Source organism: Lepidochelys kempii, chromosome 3, assembly GCF_965140285.1.
Source record: "Lepidochelys kempii isolate rLepKem1 chromosome 3, rLepKem1.hap1, whole genome shotgun sequence".
In the NCBI taxonomy this organism is placed as follows: domain Eukaryota; kingdom Metazoa; phylum Chordata; order Testudines; family Cheloniidae; genus Lepidochelys; species Lepidochelys kempii.
The window spans coordinates 74,410,859-74,433,307 of NC_136382.1; the positions used below are offsets into that span (position 1 = coordinate 74,410,859).

The following is a 22,449-nucleotide window of genomic DNA, read 5'->3' on the forward strand; positions in this document are numbered from 1 at the left end:
TACTTTTTGCTGGATGCGGTTAATATTCTGTTAAGTATAACTTAGGCCCCAATTCTGCAGGGTACTTAAGCATATTCCTAACTTTGAAGCCAACTGGACTACTCATGTGCTTAAAATTAGGAACATGCTTAGAAACCTAACTGTGTTAAGGGCCTGATCCAAAGCCCTCTGAAATCAATGGAAAGAAACAGCATTTAAACACACAGGCTGCTGTGGAATTTCATAAGGAGGGTGAATGAAGTTCGCAGAAAGTAACGGACATCAACACAACCATATTAGAGGAGTGAAAATGATTGGACAGCTACAATAACAGGAATGGACCATCTAGTCACCACCACCACCGCACCCAGTTGTCAACAGGATAGTTCTCTACTTTAACAAATATCTAATGTGACATCTGTCAAACAGGCTAGGAGGCCTGAGTATTACTTGTTCGTATGGCTCTGGTGAATTCACACCATCCATTTTGAAATGAGCATTTTGCAAACTCTTCTACTTATTCTCAAAGGGAAATGAGAGAGTATCAGCGAGCCTTAAAAGCCGAAACATCTTAATGCTTTTTGGCAGCTCCCAATGATCTCAGTTATTTACAAATATTTTGTATACATAAAAATCAAAGCACAAGGTAAATGTAGTGGGAGGCAGAATTGCATTCCTCTGGAATGTTTATGGACACTTGTCTCTCTTTCTGGTTCTTAAAAGGCTGGAAAGGCTTTGACCTGTTTCACAATCACTCTGTCACAGTTTTCCCAAATGGTCAGAAGTCAGTATTAATGGATGTTATTTTGCAATCAGCTCAAAATTAACGATGTGTTTATTCCAATAAATAGGATAGGAGGGAATATTATTTAGCCATGTATAAAAACAACACAGATAAAATGCAGTGCTAAGATTATGATAGGTATTCATCACTAAATCTGCTCCCTGTTTAACAAGATCAGCGTCATAAACTGTTAATCTTTTCTCCCAGCCTCACTAAACCATCAGCTAAGGGAACAGGTTTGCCAGCAGGGAGAAAACAGTGCCAAGAACTTGGAAGGATTAAATTCAAATTTAACTTGTCAGATCTTCCCACAAGGTAAGCATATTCTTTGAAATCATTTTTTATTTCTTCTCATTACTTGCATGCTACGAGAAGATGCCATCAGTAAGAGCTGGTAGTGTTTTTACAGCCAATTAAAAAAGCAATCTAGAATATCTGTGACATCTAGGAATAACTTTAACCTCAAGCTGCCAAGCAGGTGGATAAAAATAAAGCATTTTTTAAAGAAATGAAAGTCAATCAGAACAGTTTGTACTGTGTCCAATTGGTATTCCCCATTATATGTATTGAGAAACTCTCTCAAATCAGTAAAATCTATCAACATGAAAAAAAAAAATGTCCTGATCCAGCAGAGTTCTGCATAGATGGAACCCCATGCATACACAGAGCTGAGTCAATGCGACTCTGTGCAGGCATGTCTGCCCACACAGAGCAGCTTACCTAAGTTTGGCCACTGTATATTAATGAAGGCACTCAAAGAAATATAAGAATACCCAAATTATTTTGATTTCAAGGTCAAAACCAATACCTTACTGCACCACAAATGAGTATTGCTTTGTGAGATACATCACTTCACCTCTCTTTGCTCTTCAGGATAGTGACTGTCCCTTAGGATATGTCTACTCATTTTAAAATGCTAGATTGCACTTCACTGTATACACTCACTGCAGCGATGGGAGGGGTTCTCCCATTATTGTAATTAATCCACCTCCCAAGAGGCAGTAGCTAGGCTGAGAGAAGACTATCTCCACTGACTTGCACTGTCTACACCAGGGGCTAGGTCGGCATAGCTACGTGACTTAGAGATATGGATTTTTCATAGCTATGTTGATGCAAGTTCCCAGTGCAGACCAACCATTAGTATGTGTTCATACAGTGTCTAGCACAAAGGGGCCACAAACACAGATGAGGGCTTTAGACACCACTGTAATACAAATAATACATGCAAGTATTCAGAACCATCCATCATACAAGACATACCAGAATGCTCATGACTCCCTCAAAAGGCTGCAAAAGCTTTTCAATAGCTTTTGGTGTCAGTCCAACAATATTCTTTTGGCTAGCTTTCATTAAATTTGGTTTGGACATTTTGGGAATGTAACATATGATACAATGTCTGAGCTCTTGTACTCAAATAAACCAAACCCTGCTTACCTTGAATACCTTAAACTGCACAATCAGGGTCAAATACACCTTCCATGCCCCACCTGAAAACTTGGTCTGTACGCTGAGAAGGTGGTAAGTAGAGCTTAGGACAAGCCCAGTCTAGGTTGCAAAGCTGCAGAGCTGTTCTGTTAAAGCTAATTCAGCTTCCTGGCTGAGGCAGTTTACATGTCACCTACATGCACTCTTTCGTGGCATGGGAGGATCAGATGATCCATGTAGTACACTTTCGGCTTTGTCTACTGGGCAATGCCAAGCAGAGAGAGAACCTAGACCCAGGCTCCATGCCAGGCAGGGGGTATATCTCTTCCATGGCTCCCCTCTACACTTTCACCCATTTATATCCTGGAAATATACCTGTTCTGCTGCCAGGGAAGAGGGAGCTGGCTGGATTTGCTCCTTAGTCATTAATGGTTTAACAAAACGTTAGCAGCTGTCTATGAATGGAACTTAAAAGTGCACACACAGTTTGTCCTTTTTATGAGGTAACACATCATTATTGAAATGTCCTAACTTCCATTACTGACAGAGCTAGGCAAAATATGCACACTTATCTCATTATTGCTTTCATAGATACCTGCCTGACTGAAAGAGTAAGGATCGGGGGGGGGGACGCGACATTAGGGTCGAAATGGGGGTATTAGAATGAGTGGAAAAAATGTGACTATTTTGTATTCTTTACAAATTGTGGGCTGGGTATGTTGCTCACGTGGTATCTAGTGACTGAATGAGCCTCCCACCTGTAGCATAGTATCTTTACTAGCAAACTTTGCAGCCATAATGATCCACCAGAGATAACAACAGTGGTCAGAAGCCACCACTCTCCTGCTGCCCAGCTCTGAAGGCAGCAGTGCAGAAGTAAGGGTGGCATGGTATGGTATTGCCCCCCTGACTTCCGTGCTGCAGCTGGCGGAGTGCTGCCTTCAGAGCTGGGCTTCCGGACAACAGCCACTGCTTTTCAGATACCCAGCACTGAAGGCCGTGCAGAAGTAAGGGTGGCAATACCACAACTCCCCTAAAATAAACTTGCAACCCCCCTGCAACTCCCTTTTGGGTCAGGACCCGCAATTTGAGAAATGCTGGTCTCCTCCCGTGAAATCTCGTCTTTTGTGTGCTTTTAACCTATACTATACAGATTTCACGGGAGGAGACCAGATTTCACAATCCATGATGCATTTTTCATGGCCATGAATTTGGTAGAGCCCTACACGTAACTGCCACTCTACATTTAAGATAGCTGTAAGAAACAGTTAAGCTCCTTCATGAAACAGTAGTGGCCTTCATCCCAAACAAAGGTACATGTCACCACCCAAAACCAAGACACATGGTGGCTGATCAGGAATTTGAATTATGAGGGAAAGAGGCTTGGCTGGGTACTGTTTGTAGTAGAAGTTTGTGTGTGTAAGAAAAGCAGAAACTTCTGAGAAGCCAAGACAGAAATTAGCATGAAACACAAGCCTGAACAAGCACTGAATGTGTGGTGCTGGTAAAAGCTTAGAGAAAGAGCTTTGGGGCTGGGTTCCGGCTGAAAGGGGGCTTTGAACTGTAAGCAAAGAAACTATATCTCCTGTTGGTTTTCTCCTGTGTTCAGGGGGGAGCAGGTCTTTGTACAATTTCTATAAATAAACAGAATTGTATCAAATATCGGACTTCATCAGCAATTTCTCCTCCTAAAGGAAAAAACCTGCAGAGCCCCAAACTTTCTCAAATATCCTACCATATCTCCCTTAACTCTTACACACATAAAACCAAAAGAATTTTCAGACTGCTTTCCAGTATATTACTTAGAATTCTGGAAAGGTCAGGATTACATATTTGGAAGCAGTTATATATTAACTCATGCTTTCTTACACGTTAGTAATTCAAGATCATATTTCCCTCACTAATTCAAGAACATGTTTCCCTCCATGAGCTTAAAGATATTTCAGTTAACTCATTTTGTTAATATTAAAGCTTAGCCAAGGAGTTTCTTAACCCCAAAGATTTTACTCTAAAAAGCATTCAAGAGTTACAGATCTTTGAAAAATAACAGATGACCAAAGAGGCACCGTCCCCATGTTTGATCCCAGCCCTTCAGTGAGTCTGAGGTTTATCAGCCTTTTAGGCAAGGCAGTGTCCCTCCTGCCTTCTCCCTCTCCAGCAAGAACATGAAACAATGGGTGTTACCATACACACTATAACCGGAGTGATCACTTAAGGTGAGCTATTACCAGCAGGAGAGCAGGGCTGGGGGAGGAGAACCTTTTTGTAGTGATAATCAAGGTGGGCCATTTCCAGTAGTTGACAAGAACGTCTGAGGAACAGTGGGGGGTGGCGGGGGGGGGGGGAGATAAACACGGCTCTTCTGGCTCTGTCAATCTCCAACGAGAAACTGCTGAATTGGAATAAATTTGCAAACTGGATACAATTAACTTAGGCTCAAATAGAGACTGGGAGTGGATGGGTCATTACACAAAGTAAAACTATTTCCTCATGTTTATCCCCCCACCCCACCCCCCACTGTTCCTCAGACATTCTTGTCAACTGCTGGAAATGGGCCACCTTGATTATCACTACAAAAGTTTCCCCCCACCCCCACGCTCTCCTGCTGGTAATAGCTCACCTTAAGTGATCGCTTAAGTGTTACAGTGTGTATGGTAACACCCATCGTTTCATGTTCTCTATGTATATAAATCTCCCCACTGTATTTTCCACTGAATGCATCCGATGAAGTGAGCTGTAGCTCACGAAAGCTTATGCTCAAATAAATTTGTTAGTCTCTAAGATGCCACAAGCCCTCCTTTTCTTTTTGCGAATACAGACTAACACAGTTGCTACTCTGAAACCTGCTCTTAAGGACAGTCTCTCTCTCCTCTTGTAGTCCTCTCCCACAGTCATACACACCACCGGGTAGAAAAAATACTGTTCCATGGAGGTAGGCCAATATTTGAGAGTCAAAGTCAATGGCCTGAGATCGCAGATTTGATACCTTCTCACCCATAGTCCTTCAACAAGGTATCAAACTCCTTTTCTGGGCAGGGCTGCTGTCTGGAGTGTACTTTGACAGGCTGTTATAAAGACCAAACAGTAACAAATTGTGATACATCCTACCCCTCTATCATCCTTGCTGGTAGCGCTCTCTCTTCCACACTTAAATTACCTTAACTTCTCCTCCCACCCCAAAGGCATTTTTCCATAGGACCCTACCGCTCTTTGGTCTTTATATCTTTACCTATCCATCAAACAGTTTTGATAATTATTTTTATGGTAGATCTTTTATTGTAGTTTCTTAATGTTTATTTTATCATTTAACTGTAAATCATAGCGAAGTGCCCCATCTACCTTCATTGGCATCATAAGGAATTCAAGTACCTTTAGTAAATACAAATGAGCAATAAAAAATAAATAATGAAATGTAAAACTCAGGAAATTAATATTTCATAATTGTATCTATTTTATCTATCTGCCTACATGAGTTAAAAATACCAGCTTCAAATAGTCTGATATTCTGGGAACACTCAGCTACCACTACATTTATAGTCTGTTTCCTTAGCAACACTATATAAGCCATCTGGCTGCACACAGCTAAATACTAATATCATAGTTCATCTATATCACAAATAGGCTAAAAAGGCATTTATATTTTAAAGTGTGTAGTCACTATGATAATTGAGTACGCTAATAAAACAAAAAAGTTATTGGTATTCTTGGGGGATAGGGAGGGGAAAAGTACACACATTGGCTTGATCAACTGGATGCCTCGGAGGACTGATAACGGGATACAGAGTCTTTCACTGGGCTGCCAGAAAAACTCCCACTCCTCTCACTGCAATCAGCAGAGCTGCTCAAGATGACAGTCCCTTGGTTTGAAAGGGAGAGAGATGCTGGCAGGTCATTTTCCAAGAAGAATTTTCAATTTTAGAACTCTTCCTTCATCTTCATCCTACAGAGCTCAGATTTTACAGTCTTCAGGATGCACTACAATGCTCATTTGTTTTCTTGAGCCTTTCTGGGAGGCGCAGTTTGAGGAAGTTGAGGTATGGTGCTATATACACTGAACTATTAAGTGTAATACAGGCTTATGGCACAATTAAGCAGGCTATAGACATGAGGTGGTCTGGCAGCAGAATTATTTATGGTAAGGATATTTCTCCTTCAGTTTTTTCTTTTTATTTTTTGGGTGGTTTTTTAAAGATAACTGTACAGGTATCTAGAGCTTGATTGAACTGGCAATTTAAATAAACGTAAAGAAATAAATTCAGCCCAAGTCAGTATTGCCCATACACTGCTACGAACTGATGTTTCTTAGTCTCTGTGAAATGAGTGAATGGATACAGTCCAGTTCCTGGTAGACAGGTGTCCACATAGTAACTGCAGTGGAAACGTCTCAGAGTAAAGAGAAAAGGTTTGCCTGCCCTCTTACAAGTCAGGCACAGTTATCTTAACTGCATCTGTCAGGGATGTAAAAAATTTCATGCCCTGTGTAATGTAATTAAGCTGACCTAAGCCCCAGTGTAGATACTGCAAGGCTGACAGAAGAATTCTTCTGTCGACCTAGCTACCTCCTCACATGGCATGTCTATATTACAAACTTTTGCCAATGCAAGTTGCACCAATATAATGCCACCATAGTATATCACTTGTACACGTGATACTTGGCTCCCTGCACTGGTGCTATGCGTATTCACCAGAAGCATTTGTGACGATGCACAGCGTGGTACACCATGGGTAGGTACCCCAGCATGCAACTCACCACCATCCAGTGCACTTTTTGGGAAGTTTTGGCAGTGCAAGGGGGACAGAAACGGGTCATGCTTGGCTGCCTGGGAGCAAGGAGTCAACTTCCCAGCATGCAACTTTCTCCATCTCATAATGTCATCTATATTCCCATAATTTTTGCACCTTTCAAAAAAAAAATCTCATAAACCCATCTGGCCCTTCTCATTGTCCACCATCTCTGACAGAAACACAGAGCCTGCACAGTTCTGTACTACTGTCATGAGTGTTACAAGCACAGGGCGCACGATCCTTCAGTATTTGTAGAGCCACAAGAACCACTGAATCAGAGGGGAACATGATGATTCTGTGGAGGACAGCAAGAACCAATTCAAGTTGTTGGTGGCATTCACAGAGCAGCTGCAGATGGTGAAGTGTTGCTTCTGAGCCTGAGAAACAAGCACTGACTGGTGGGATCACAATGTAATATGGATTTGGGATGATGAGCAGTGGCAGCAGAACTTTTGGATGGGCAAGGCCATGCTCCTGGATCTATATGGCAAGCTTGCGCCAGCCCTCCAGCACAGGGACATCACAAGGAGATTTCATGGACTGTGGAGAAGCAATTGGCAATCACATTCTCAAAGCTTGCAACACCGGACTGCTACCAGTCAGTGGGAAATCATTTTGAAGGCAGAAAATCCACTAGGGGGGCCCTTGCCATGCCAGCCTGCAGGGCCATTAATCATCTCCGGTTATGCAGGACTGTGACTTTCAGCAATCTGAGATGGATGGATTTGCAGCAGTGGCTTTCCTGAACTGCAGTGGAGCAACAGACAGAACTCATCTTCCTATTTTGGCACCAGACCACCTTGCCGCAGACGCTGACATTTTTAAGGACACAGGACTGTACAGAAAGCTACAAGCAGGAAGTTTCTTTCCCCATTGATGGATTAGCACTGGTGATGTTGCAATGTCAACAGTGATCCTGGGGAACCCAGCCTACCTAACTCAGGAAGCTGTACACCCACCACCTTGACAGCACCAAGGAAAAATTTATCTATTGGCTCAGCAGGTGCAGAATGACAGTTGAATGTGCTGTTGGTAGACTGAAGGGAGGCTGGCATTGTTTACTCACAAGAGTGGATCTGAGTGAAAACATCATCCCACTGCCTGCTGTGACCTGCATAATAACATCTGTGAAGCAAAGAAGGAAATGTTGCAGCCGGGCTGGAGGGTGGAAGTGGAGCAGCTGTCTGCTGAATTTGAAAAGCTGGACACAAGGGCTATCAGAAGAGCTCAGTGCAGAGCTATCCCACTCAGGGAGGCTTTGAAAAAGAACTTTAATAGTAAAAAGAAACGGAGTACTTGTGGCACCTTAGAGACTAACCAATTTATTTGAGTATAAGCTTTCGTGAGCTACAGCTCACTTCATCGGATGCATACTGTGGAAAATACAGAAGATGTTCTTATACATACAAACCATGAAAAAATGGGTGTTTACCACTACAAAAGGTTTTCTCTCCCCCCACCCCACTCTCCTGGTAGTAATAGCTTATCTAAAGTGATCACTCTCCTTACAATGTGTATGATAATCAAGGTGGGCCACTTCCAGCACAAATCCAGGTCTTCTCCCCACAAACCCACTCTCCTGTTGGTAATAGCTTATCTAAAGTGATCACTCTCCTTACAATGTGTACGATAATCAAGGTGGGCCATTTCCAGCACAAATCCAGGTTTCCCCCCACAATGCACTGTGATGTACTGTGTTCTACCTCGCCCTGCTGTTCTGGTGCCTGTTAGCAACTGTGAGGTGCTTGGTGCACATGCATAATGTAACACTGTCAATGCACCTATTAATTTTGTGGCATTTGCTGTACATTTACGATCACTACACTGTGTTTGTTACTGATCCTATGAGTTGTGTCACACTGTGCAACGAGGAAGTGGGTGCTTTCATTACTGCTAGGCATTCTGCAGCATATTTCGGGAGCTAATAAAGATGAATTATTTTCCGAACAATACAATGTTATTGACTAACAAAAACACTGCAAAAAATTCTGTGCAAGTTAAAAGCAAGTACATTAAAATCTTAATAAATTTATGAAATAAAACTTAAGAATATTTATTTCCATTTTAGCAATTGCTGCTCTCATAGGTCAGTGTATGTGAAGTTGTGATTGTCCGAAATGTCCCCTGGTGTGGAATGGCAGGGGTAGGGATGCACCCCCAGATTCCATTTGGAATGTTGAGGGGAGCATAGGGAGGTGCTATAATGGAGTTCTCCAGAGGCTGAAAAGGGAGATCAACCCATGATTGTTAAACCTGTAGGTTCACAAGAGTTTGCAGCGGTGTTTGCTGCTGGAAAAGCTCCATTATGGACTAGTGCATCTCCTCCTCCACTTTCTGCTGAGAGTTTCTCATGTCTGCTCTTTCCTTCTCCATGCAGTCTGCAATATTCACCCTCCAGGCCCCCTGCTCACGATCTGATACAGCACTGGCTTGCAGGATCTCGCTGAACTTGTCATCCTGAGTCCTCTTCTTTCTCCTCCTTAGCTGGCTAAGGCATTTTGTGGGTGTGGAGCAGGAACCCCTCAAGGACATAACAGCAGCAACTACAGATGAAACACACAGAGGTACCACTGTAAGTATAGTCACAATAGAAAGCAAAAATAAAGATTTCAGAACTCCCTTCCCTTGCTCCCCTAAAGTTTTAAAGAAGACATGCTTAAAGGCACATCTGCTTTGGAGTGCTTGTGCACCACACCACTCACTGCATCAGCCATGGTGAGCATGGCCTGCCAGGGGCGAGGGTAACTAGAAGGGTATTGCTCAGTTGCATGAAATCATAAGTAGAGGGAAATGGTACTAAATACTGGCACCATTTTCTACAGGCAGTGGAGATTTTAGCTGAGATATCACTCCTGAGGGTGATAAAGGCACCAAGAATACAGCTGCTGCTGGCATCCCAAAGCTGCCAGGGCCCATATGCCGTTAGCCTGTTGACTGCAATGGTGACTGCCAAAGTAATTGTTGACCAGGATGGGAAAGTGTCCTACCGCGGACAAAGAAATAGGGATGCCATCTGTAGAAACCTTCGGGAAAGGACTACAGAGTAACTCCATAAAAGTTTTATCAAGATCTCTGAGGAGGATTCAAGGGACATCCCTATATACATAAACAAACTGCTCCGCATGTCCTTCTGCCCCCCACCTAACTCCATAGGGAACAAAAAGCAGATAACAACACTACCTCTCTAGTTGTACTGCTACCTCTTCTAGTAGGAATAAATTAGTGAAAAAAGTCAATAGCTGTGTCCTGTTAAGTTGGGGACATCATCAGTACTTCATTGTAATGGAAAATACATGTACACACTTACCCAACATTTGTTTCCCTGCATCGGGCTCACCCGTGCTTTACTGGACTGTGGTGGAGTCTCAAACAGGTCTTGTCTTGTAGCATAGCTGGACCTCGCCGCACCCTCCACTCACATGCTCCCCAGTCTCCTCCTCTTCCTCCTTCTTGTCCTATTTCAAGGCAAGGGCTTGTGACTCCAGCTCCTCAGAGGTATACACCATGCTCTGTGGGGTGCAGGCGGGGTCTCCGCCAACTATGGCATTCAGCTCTTTGTAAAAGCAGCTGGTCTGTGACTCAGCACCAGATTGACTGTTGGCCTCCCAAGCCTTCTGATCTGCCTGCCACAGCTCCTTTGCTTTCACTTGGCACTGCTGCGGATCTCTGTTGTACTCCTTCTCCTGCATCCCCTGTGCAATCCGCTCACGGATGGCCTCTTCTCACCACAGGCAAGGGAGATCTAATCTCTCCAGCCTACTCCAGGCTGGAGTACATCTGAAGTGTGTAGCTGGCATGGTCAGCTGGGCAGTTGCAGACAACAATGGAGAGCTGCTCAATGTTCTCGGTAAGCTGGACAATCAGGAAAAAGCCTTTCAAAAATTTGAGAGCTTTTGAAGTGTGTGGGTTGGGGTGGGGGGGAGAAAAAGAGGGGAAGCTTCCAGTCTCGGTCACTCCTGAGCTGTGGAGATCTCAACTGTGACCAGAGTGGTCATTGTCAGGCATCGTGGGACATCTGCTGAAGGACTTTTAGGGTTGAAATGGGTAATGCAGTGTCTGGACTCATGCTATATCGAAGTCATTACATCAACCATGGCTCAGGGAGCTGGTGTAATTGTGTCACCATAAGAGAGTGCTTACATCAAGTGTAGACACATGTACAGCTAGGTTGATGCAAGGCAGCTTACATTGATTTAACTTTGTAGTGTAGACCAGGCCTCAAAAGAGGTGAATTTACTACCGCAATAGAAGAATCCCTTTGGTCACTGTAATAAATGTCTACACTGGAAATGCTGTAGTGTTTCTAGTCTAGACATACCCTCAGCAGATACTCCAAAGATTCAAGCCTGGTCCATATTTAAAAGTTAGGTCGACACAGCTATGTCGATCAGGGGTATAAAAAATCCATACCTGTGCCCACCATAAGTTATGCTGACCTAACTCCCAGTGTAGATGCAGTTATGTTGATGGAAGAATGCTTCCATTAACGTAGCTACCGTCGTTCCAGGAAGTGATGGTGTTCCTACACAGAGTGCATAAAAATAGATAAAATTAAAAAAAAAAAAGTTTTTAAAATCAAACACGGGTTTATTTTGATTTTTAAATAAACCTATTTAAAACTAAATTTGAAACTGACAACCTAAGTGGAGGCCTAAACTTATTATAATCTATTCAATTATTTAAACAAAAAAAATTATAAGCAGTACATATTTGCTGCCATGGTTTAAAAAAAGTCAAACCACAGAACTAGTAGAAGTCATTGGCTTAGCACCTGGAACCAGAGTTTGCTGACGTGCCTAATCCACTTTTGACAGCTGTAGTGTTTCTGCAGGTTGACAGAAAACATTTTCTTCATTTCAGTTTATTCAACCAGTTCAGTTCAATGACTAGTTCATTCAAAGTTAAGAAACCAACTGGGAGTTGAAAAAATAGGAGAGAGAATGAAATAAAGCAGTTCTAAAATCTTGAAAGCCATGAGGATAGGAAACTATCAATTCAATTGATTAACTACAGGTAATATTTCCTTTAAGAAATCAATTTTCAATGCAAAACTTTTGATAAGCCTTTTTCCCCCTTCTGCATCTAGCATATTTAATGTATTTTAAATAAAAATATTTAAAATGCTGTTTTAGTGCATTTTTTATTTCCATCCAAATAGAGCTTGACAAATCACAAGTAAAAAATTAATCATGATCTAGTCAATAAGAAATAGATCATTCACCATTTTGTAATTAAAAATGTAAAAATTAAGAATCTGAATGAATGTAGATTAATTTATATAACTGCTTAAATATATACATGTATAGCTATGGCACATTCTCCTATTAGCAAAAAGAAGCACCAAACTTAGTACAAAGGCTATATTTAGTTGCAAATCAACATTTTAATGATTACCAACCAATGAGGATCAACCTTTAAGAAAATAACTAAAAAGTTCAATTGAAAACATGACTGAAATTGATTATTTACATCAATGTTTCCTGCTTGCTGATTTAAGTCATGATCAGTGACACTGCTATGCCAGCATAGTCTCCATAGTGTAGACAAACCCTCAGTGGTCCTGGAGACCAAACTGACTTTTCAGCTCTAATGGTGAGCCCTTCAAATCAGGGTTATGACATTCGGGGGGCGGAGGGTCTTCATTTCCACTAAATGTGTTGATTCTTCTCCATGAATAGAAGGATTCCATCTCCTGGGATGTTACTTCACACACACACAAACCTCTGATGAGAGATTGAGTGCAAGCATGCACACGAGCATACTCTTTAAATGCTTCAAGAAGAGTTTTTGGTTAGTCTGTTGTTGTTTTCTGTAAATTATTATATAAAATAGAAGTTAGAATAACTTCCTGTATCATAAAGAGTGTTTGTGTATATATACACACACACACACACACACCTTTTTTTTAATATAATACAAGAAGTTATAAAAAACAATATCCAGGGCAGAACAACACAATTTAATAGCTTCCTAGTTAGACACACCTATGTACACACCAACTCTTGGCAACAACATACCAAATCACAAACAAATTTCAGGAGAAAACCTCAAAAGTGACAAATAATACTGAAGACTTTAAACCTAAATGATCTGATAGAATACAAGGCTCAATGGAATAAGAGTAACGTAGTAAATCTGCAGAACTTCAGAATTTAAGCAACACAATTCAATTTTTTTATTTCAGAATCATTTTCAACACTTTTTTAAAAAGCGTCTTTACTACTTTTTTGAGAAATCACATACTTTTTCATTATTATAAACACAGAACTTTAGAGGATGCTCAAAAAGGTGTGATTTTATGGAGTATAGTAAATCCTAAAGCAATGACCTGCTCTAATAGTTTTTATAGTCTATCCAATTCAGCTGTAAAAAGATATGATTTTTACAATCTTCATATAAAAAATCTGCTTTTTCCTTTGTACATCTGTTGCATAAATTTTCTCTCTGGATTTTAAAGTAACTCAAATTGAGCACCCTAAATTAGTGGACACTTTTGACCTTAATTTCTCTGTACCTCAGCTTCCCATCATAAAATGTGGATAATACCATCTCCTGACCTCAAAGAGGTTTTCTGAGGATAAATGAATTAACATTTGCAAAGCATTCTGATACTGTAGTGATGAATGCTATAGAAAATTAATGATGAAATGAATAATTCTGTCTTCAGAGCAGGGTTTGAATAGTGTGCTGCACATAAGGCATGGGACCACACACGGAACAATGAGGAGAAAACAAAATACGGAGTAGCTGCTCATTAAGTGAACACTGGCCATCCTGTGCACTGAATGAGGAAGGACTCCTGTGGAAAAATAGCATGTAATCATGTAATTAAAGACTATCATCAGGGCTGGCCTAAGACCAAATGGCATCCCAGGCGATGAGCATCTTCAGCACCACCTCCCCCGCCCCAACCCAATTTGTTAAATTTTTGAATACTTTATTTTTTATTGCATTTGTAGCCCATTTCATGACTTGGATGCACAATTTGTATGCATGATTTATCCCTGTCATATAAGATGCTAACAACAAAAACAGCATCCCAAGCCCCAGGCAGTTGCTTGCCCCTAAATCTGGTCCTGTGTATCACAATGCATAAGCACAAAGGAGCTGAATTAAGGTTGCACAAGCAACTTTAATTCTGGCATTTTTCCTAACTTTTGGGTGCTTGACTTTGCAACCTTAATGTTCTTTTAACATGGTTTTGTATGTGTAACATTATAGGTCGGGCTGTTAGCGCTGCTGATTATTGAGGAGGCCAGATACTTCCCATTATAAGACCCTGTTTTCAATTGCTTTTAACTTTGCCAAAAAAAAAAAAAAAAAAAAAACACTAACTAAATATTTCTGGGGAAATTTCAGTGAAATAGTTCAGCCACTTCCAAGAAAAAGGCTAAGGAAAAATATGTTGTTTTGTCCCATATATTTCTCCTGGGGAAATTCTGCAAAATTTTGCATTGCGCAGTGGTTCCGAAATGAAATTCTGCCTACATAATGTTACTGTCCCCCAAAGAAATGGGCCGCAGTGCTGCTAGCTGCCACTAGGGGCTACTGGACCCAGCAGAGCCCAGCTCGCACATAGAAGACACTGCTGGGGGGTGGAGAAGATAGAGGGTGCCTGGCAGCTACAGTTCCCAGCACCTCCTGTGTGAAGGAGAGGGTGGCGGCACACAGGAAACTCCATGCAGGCCTAGGACTAAGCAACAGGCTGTTTCTCCCTCTGGATCCCTGGGTTCTGGGGTAGGAGGCGAGGGGGAGGGGGTGTCTGGGCTGTGGGGCAATGGCTAGGCTCTGGGGAGGAAGGGGTATGAGTATATGAGCTAGGGGGCCCCAAGGCTGGTCTGTGGGGGGCAGTGGGTTCAGGTGTATTGACTGGGGGGGCCTGCAACTGGGCTCTGTGATGGGAGGGGTTGTGGGTGTCTGGCCCCCCAACTGGGCTCTAAGGGGGGGAGGGAGGGAGAAAGGGGCAAAGAAACAGGAACTGGGTTGTTATAGGGGTTTCTTTGGTTAGTCTCTAAGGTGCCACAAGTACTCCTTTTCTTTCTCCTCCTGGAGGAATTTTTGTGTGTGTCTGTATTTTTACAGATATACTTTCTACAGGTATTTTGAAATAAATTACCAAAATAATTGAAACTGGTGTGATTATGTACGGTTATTTTGACAAATAAAAATGTGCAGAATTTTAAAATATTGCACGCAGAATATTTTGGCGCAGAATTTTTAATTTTTTGGCACAGAATGCCTAAGGGGTACCATATTAAAAAATTCCAGCAGCCTGTCTTTTGAAAAGTTCTCATGCCACCATGCTTCAAAGCAAGGAGTTTAAACTTGGCAGGGGTGTGGCCTTTGCATCAGTGATGTGCCTTTTGCTCTCACCAAGAAAATCCACCCCGATTTGGCCAAATTATAAGCCTTTAGGAAAAAAAGTCGCCGTTTGCATATGCTCAGTAGACATATCTTACATTTTAGCTGCTAAATTCCCAAGATGCCCTCCACACTGGCTATGTTTCATCCCAGGACTGAGTAGAACTTTCCCTGAAATTAAACCGTTGGGCTGCTATAGGCCCTGCTGGGTTTGGGAACAAGAACTGAGAGCAGGGAACCAGTCTCTCCTGTGCTTTCAATGACCCTCCCGATGGTACCCAGGCAGTGTGGAGGAGGATAATGCCTGATTTGAATGCTGAGGGGGAAAAAGAGCCAGACCTGCAGACAGGGAGAATAGACAAAACAGCTAGAGATGGGGGGAAAAGAACTAGGAGCGGGAGCTGTGGGGACATTGAGACTGGGCCTGAAGCCAGGAGGGTCTAAACAGGTGTTTTGGGGTGGAGACTGGGACCAGCTAAACAAGAAGGCTGGAAATGGGAGCTTCTGGTGAACTGTGATGGGCTGAGCAAGAAAACTGGGATGAGAAACCTGAAGAAACTGGGACTGCATAGACAAGGAGAATGGTATTAGGACAAGGAGCCTGATGTGGGAAAGAGACAGGTTGGAGGGGATGAGGTAGAAGGGTCACACTTTGAGAGGGAAATGGACAGAAAAGTCTGCACCCACTACAGCACACTTCCCACGAGAGCCTTGAATGGAACTCAAGGTTTTGGAGTCTCACCATTCCTCTGATGTCAGCAAATATCTGTGAAATCCACTTGCAGAATGACAACCTACTACTGCTAACAGTTAGTCCGTTAGCTTAAGTGGCACAAGCCTGCATGTGGTTCAAGGTTCAAACGCTACGGATGTCAACTACACAGGCGTCAATAGGATGCCACAATCAAATTTCTGCTTTTTCAGTATGCTTTTTAGAAAGCCTAGGAATTACACACACAAAAACTAAATTAAAAGAACACAGGCAACCTTAATTTTGGCATTTCCTAACATTTGCGTGTTTGACTTTGCAGTCTTAATAATGTTTATTTCGACAGTTATTTGTGTGCTATCTATATATAGATGGCGGCAAAATATACTCAATTCAGCAAGGTACTTCAAAAGTGCCATTGAAGTCAACTGGAATACTCCCATACTTCAAATTAGGCATGTACTGAAATACCTTACTGAATCAGGGCCTTAGACAGTAAGCTAAGCTTTAGAAAAGAAAGGTGTTGAAACATGTGAACACTGAGACGCTTGTATCCTATGAGGAATCTTTCAAGTAAATTTACATGGAATGACTAAACTGGGGCTTCAGCTCAGAAAGCGCTTAAGCACTTGCTATGTTCCAGTGTGTAGTTAAAGTTAAGCATGTGCTTAAGTACTTTCCTGAACTGCAACCTAAGTGATTAAAAGCTTCATGTTCCTGCTCTTCCCCTTTTTACTCACAAAGTGTTTAATAGTATTCCTCCCTCATGTTATAAAACGTTCTATGGAACTAGTTTGCTCTTGGGGTCTTGACAGGTAATGTATAAAACATGTGTGCTGTGTTTTATCATGTCACCGGATTTCCTCGTTGAATTATTTCCTACATTTAAAATATCACTGTAATTCATCCATGTTCTTCTTTATTCAGGTTCATCAATACATGAGAAAATCATGTAGCAAATCTAAATTCTTAGTTGTACTACTAATTTGGATGGTAGTTATAGGCCTTAGCACACAGACTACACATGCTTTTTAAAATGCATTGCTTTCCTGAGGGGCAGTGTACCCATTGGGTTCTAGTCCTGGCTATGTCACTGGCTGGCTAGTTAACCATGGGCAAGTCACTTTTTACTTCTCTGTATCTCTGTTTCCCCATCTGTAAAATGAGGATAATGATACTGACTTCCTTTGTAAAGTACTTTGAGGTCTTCTGATGAAAAGCTATGTAAGAGATAGGACTATTATCTAGACACATCAAGATATCTTCCCTCACAATTCTTCCCCCCCCCCACAAAAAACCCCATAACATAACATACGGTACACACACAGTGAGACTAAGAATTCAAAGAACACCATAGATTTGAACCAAGCAGCAAGATGCATATTTACAAAATTCCAGACGGATTCCACATGCCCAAGATTTGTTCATAATTCTGATGGAAGAGGACCAGTGCATGAAGAAATCTTCTTGGACTTCAGCCATGCTAACAACTTTAAATCCAGCTTTGAGCCATTTAGCCCAAGCATTGTGTCATGCTAGTTGGTGTAAGAATATTAGCACGCTCAGGGTTGGCTTCTCATACTCTTATTCACATTGAATAACGCCTTACTAGCCCAGTGGGTCTGCCCCAGAAGGAAATTTGGAGTGGGAGGAGGAAAAGTAAGTTTTGCCAGCCCTTTCCTGAAACAGCTTACTTCCCCCCTCTGCTACACTGGCCAGTGCATAAGGTGAGAGTGTGGGGGAATGGAGTCAAGCCTTTACCCACTCCCTGCCTGGCCCCCTATGCAAAAGAGAAGAGTAGCATCACAGATACATCTGCTCTCCCCAACTCTCCTGTATAAGTTGATCTTGTGGGTAGCCAACACAGGGGAATGAGGGAGAATCTTGGGCTTCCTTATGCCCGCTATGCAAGTGACTTACACCACTTATAATTGAGCCCATTGAGCTCAATGAGACTACTCACTGAGCAAGGTGTTATTCAGCATGGATAAGGGTACCAGAATGTGGCCTGAAATGAGCAAAGTCAAAATATGTTGGCAGACATTCTACCCAATTAAGATATTTAATTGATCTCAAGATCTTTTGTTTATTCAAGACAGTGGAATGTAATATAGATTGGAATGAATAAGCAAAACATCTACCAGTGAAATAAGGCACTAAGAAGCATGTGATAATCCCTATATATGTTTTAATGCCCCATCATATCTACAGCACTTCAAAGCAGGACCAATGTCTTACACTGGATGTAAGAGACTCCTCCAGATTTCTTTCTACTACAGTAAGTAAAGTTATCTTCACGCAAATGGTTACACAACAGCAATACCTGTTTCCAACTTCAAAACTACAAGCCTTTGCTACTGTTTCGTCACTTAGGGCTAGTCTACAATAGCATGAATGCAGCTGCACCACTGTAGCATGTCTGGTGAAGAGCTCTCCCATCAGCATAATAAAACCACCTCCAATAGAGGTGATAGCTGTGTCAGTGGGCGAAGCTGACATAGTGCTTAGGTTGGTGTAATTTATGTCACTCGGTGGGGGAGGGGTGGCTTATTCACACCCCAAGCTACACAAGTTATACTGACATAAGTGGTAGTGTGTACAAGCCCTTAGTATGCTATGCCTCCATACATCACCTACTCTTATTATTAAAGGGAGATTTTCAGAGTGGCACAGGAATGAAATGTGAAAACAACGTGATCAGCCATTACCTTATGAAAAGTGTCAACATCTCTTAATAGATGAGCAGATAATGGGAAATGAGTATGCTGTCAGTTTTGTCCTGATTCATATTATTTTCTCAATTTATAAAGGCAGCTATCCATTTGACACACACTGTAATAATAAGGACACTGTCTAATAACTTATGCAAGTAAACGTGCATAAGAAAAGCATCTGGGTTTCTGATCTGGGATAGTATGAGTGCAAAAATTCAATTTCAGGTATGGAAACAAGCAAAAATTATTCAAAGATGATCACAGTGAATAAAACAAATAAACCTCAATACTGGTCAACGTCAAATCTGCTTCTGTAGACAGGTTCATTACAATTAAATTTTTTAGTCTAATATGACCCTGGGAACGTGACAACATCACTGTTAAACCTGACATCAGACAGTAGAGAGTAGAACACTGCAAACATTGAAGCAAAGCACACTGAAGAGCTGGCAATCACTGTTCCCTCTAAGCTGTGCACGTGTGCGCACGCACACAGATCCTAAACCCTGCACACCCGGCGAAACATCACACGCACAAAAATTTGCACAGAAGCACAACAATTTGCACATAAGAAATTTTTTGCACACACGGCCTGTCAAAAATTAGAGGGAACTTGGTTTTTCCCATTCAACTAACTGCTTTTTTCAAAAACAGCTTTTAACAGTTATTCAGAAATGGTCTATGTAATCTGTGAGAAACTGTCTCTCATATCGGATTCTTATTCTCTCTGCTATAAGATCAGCTATGTACCATATGTTCCTCACAATAGCAGAGAATGCATTGTACAAAATATATTTCCCAGTATTTAAACATTCATTCTTCAATAAAAATGAACAATGACAGTCCCCTCAGCCACACACACAACTTGCTTGTCACATCTTCTGCCCCATTTTGCAAATGTAGATGTTGCTTATATCTTTATGCATATATATTCCTTTGTTTCACCCCATTTTCATGGGGAAACAATTATACCTTAACTGATTTGCCAAAAATGTCTTTACAATTCTACTTACTGAAACATTTCATAGTGTGTCTTGCATTATGTGTCTTTGTACAGTCATTAATGAAAGATGCTATGCACGAAGTTGCATTGTAAACACAAATCCCACAAATAAAATTGTTCTAACCTGATGGGAAAACCAGTTTTTCTCATGTTTTCACATGGGGCACTTTTTTGGCTAAGAGTCACTCTTCAATCAAAAATATATCAATGCGTGTATGTTAGTATTTTTGTCTAGTAAAAAACTTTTCACAATCAAGATGCAAAACACTGCTGGTAAGGACAGAAAATCCTAAAATAACTAGATAGATACTCTTGCAGTTCTCACAGTCCAAGAATTCACAAGTCAATTTCCTTTCTTAGGCAATAAATAACATGAATCCTCTGGTAGAAAGTATTTTGGACCTGAAATCTATTTAATATATTTTAAAAGTAGAAATCTGAGTCCCCAGCCACCCAATTTAATTTGCATTTCTGCAGGCAAAGTGATAACAAGACAATACATAAAAGAGAGAATTGGAATGAAAAATAGAGAAATATAGATACTGTATAGGCTATAAAATCAAACTGTAAAGAATCACTCTTAAAAAGGTAAGGGAAGATAAAGAGATGACATTCAACCCTTTAAATATCTACTATGAATGTAACTCCTCGAGGATAATAGGGAGCTTTCATATTTGGATCACATACTGAACTACAGCTTTTATTTAGCAACCACTCGAAAGAACAAGCCCACAACTGAGGCAATAAAAGAAAAAAAAACATGGACTGTGTGTTTTCAACACCTTTGCGAAGAGGCCAAAGACCACTGTAAAAGGCACATACTTTATGGCCAAGTTTGAACAGATATAAAATAATGCCAGAATTTGAGGGGCCAGACGAGGAAACACTTTTAAAAAAGAGGAAATGGAAACGCCTCGTGTGAAGGTTTGCCTTGGGAAACAATTGTGTGAGAAACCTAAAGCGCCTACCTCATGGCTGACAAAACCTCTACTTTTTAGCACCTTTAGATTCGGAAAGAAGAGTCAGTTTCTTTGGCTGAACTCTGCAGCAGTGCAACTGGGTTATAACTAGGGTTATAAAACCCTAGTAACCACTCTGCCTATTAATTAATGGCTTGATAAATGGCTCCTGGAATAAAGCCTGAAGATGAAGCGGATTTTTCCCACCTGGACGGCTGGCTAGAGATTATTTGCAACTCGAATTAGGCTCGACAGCCAGTTGCCCTGGGGCCCAGGAATGCAAGTACTCTTCGGGGTGCACATGTCTAAAATGGCCTAGCTGCTTAGAGACAACAGCCCGAGTGAAAGGGCACCAGGTGCCACGGAGAAACGGTGCGTTTCTAGCTCAGCCCCAGTCAGAAACGAGAGAATTAGTCTAGCGGATGGGCTCCGCACTGTAAGTTAAACAAAACAAATGCACCTGGGACAATTGTGCAGGACTCTCCAGAAAAAGAAAAACCCCAGCACAATTCTGGAGTTCACCTCTCCCCTCTCTCCCATTCAGATGATCCGCTCCCTCTGGCGTACACGCAGAGCCCCCTCTCTCCCCCCACACCCACAACTGGAGCAATCCACTTGCTTTGAACAGCGGGCAGAAGGGTGTTTAGGAAGAGAACAAAGTCTCACCTCGGAACAACCACCGCGCCTTGCAGATCCCGGCAGAGCAGAAGCCTGGCCTGATCCGACGCCTCCTGGAACTTGCCTGACATAGCAGCAGCCAGCAGCTCGCCGCCCCCGACTGGAGAAAACAAAAGGTTCAAAGCTGGGAGCAGGAGGAGGCAGCCCGGGAGGCGCACTGCTTGCAAGCTGGGGCTGCTCTCTCTGCCTCAGGGTAGCCCGCCTGCGCCCCGCTCAGCGCAACCTTCCCCATTGCTTTGAGGACGGATCTGCTGCTGCTGCTGGACAAACAGACTCAAAGCCTGCTCGGAGGAGGAAACGTTTTCCAGCCAGCCGCCTCCTTCTACTAACTGCTTCCCTGCAAGGGGCTGCTGGCCGTCCCGGCCGGTCTGTGCAATGCTGCTGCGGCCGCCACCGCTGCTGCTGCTGCTGCCGGGGCGGGCCCCCGCCCGGGAGGGGAGGAGACTCCGCGCTCCGAGAACGTGCACCAGTGGCCGCGCGCTCCCGCCGAGCATCCCTCGGGCCGGGCTCGCCGCGCCGGGCGCTCCAGGTATGTGGCAGCAGCCTGGCGCACCTTGCACCTGCCTTAGCAGTCGGCCCCGGCCCTGAGTGGCGGGCGCGAGCGAGCGCACGGCAGAGGCCCGTTGCAATGGAGCGAGGCTGGTGCTTCCCAAGGGAGAGAGCTCGCTGCCTGCTAGGGGCTGCTCAGAGCCGGGGTGGACCTGCCTGCACCAATCCTGGGCAGGGGGAGCGTGCACTGGAAAGTCTAGTCTGCTCTTGCTCTGGGCATGTAAAGGAGCAGTTTATAGAAACAGACTGGGATTTAGCACCAACTGCTATGGAAACACTGTGTGTGTGATCCCACTTTTATTTTGTTCCTGCATTCGCATTAAGTTCTTTCTATTAAATTGGATGTTTAAAACAGATGCACACATGACATTTCCATTAGGGGAGATGGATGTTGCTGCACACTATTTACAATAAATCGTTTGCCTCCCATTGGCTTGGCACATACGTATAAATATGCTCCATTTCTCTAATGTTGGATTCCCCCCCACCCCCCAATCCTTAAC

At 42.5% G+C, this 22,449-nt stretch overlaps 1 protein-coding gene across 6 annotated transcripts in view; it reads right to left on the reverse strand.

The window, feature by feature from the left end:
- Positions 1-21,822, reverse strand: part of GPR63 (G protein-coupled receptor 63) — a 213,488-nt gene extending 191,666 nt beyond the window's left edge. For 3 of the 6 annotated variants that reach the window (XR_013635556.1, XR_012157998.2, XM_073336792.2), the window contains exon 1: positions 21,386-21,822. The gene's annotated coding sequence lies outside the window, so the exon portion shown is untranslated. Of the gene's footprint in view, positions 1-8,275; positions 9,517-10,280; positions 11,496-12,199; positions 12,783-21,385 lie in introns of those variants that run through there. The other 3 variants (XR_012157997.2, XR_012157995.2, XR_012157996.2) reach the window with 3 other exon arrangements.
- Between the last annotated feature and the right edge of the window lie 627 nt (positions 21,823-22,449).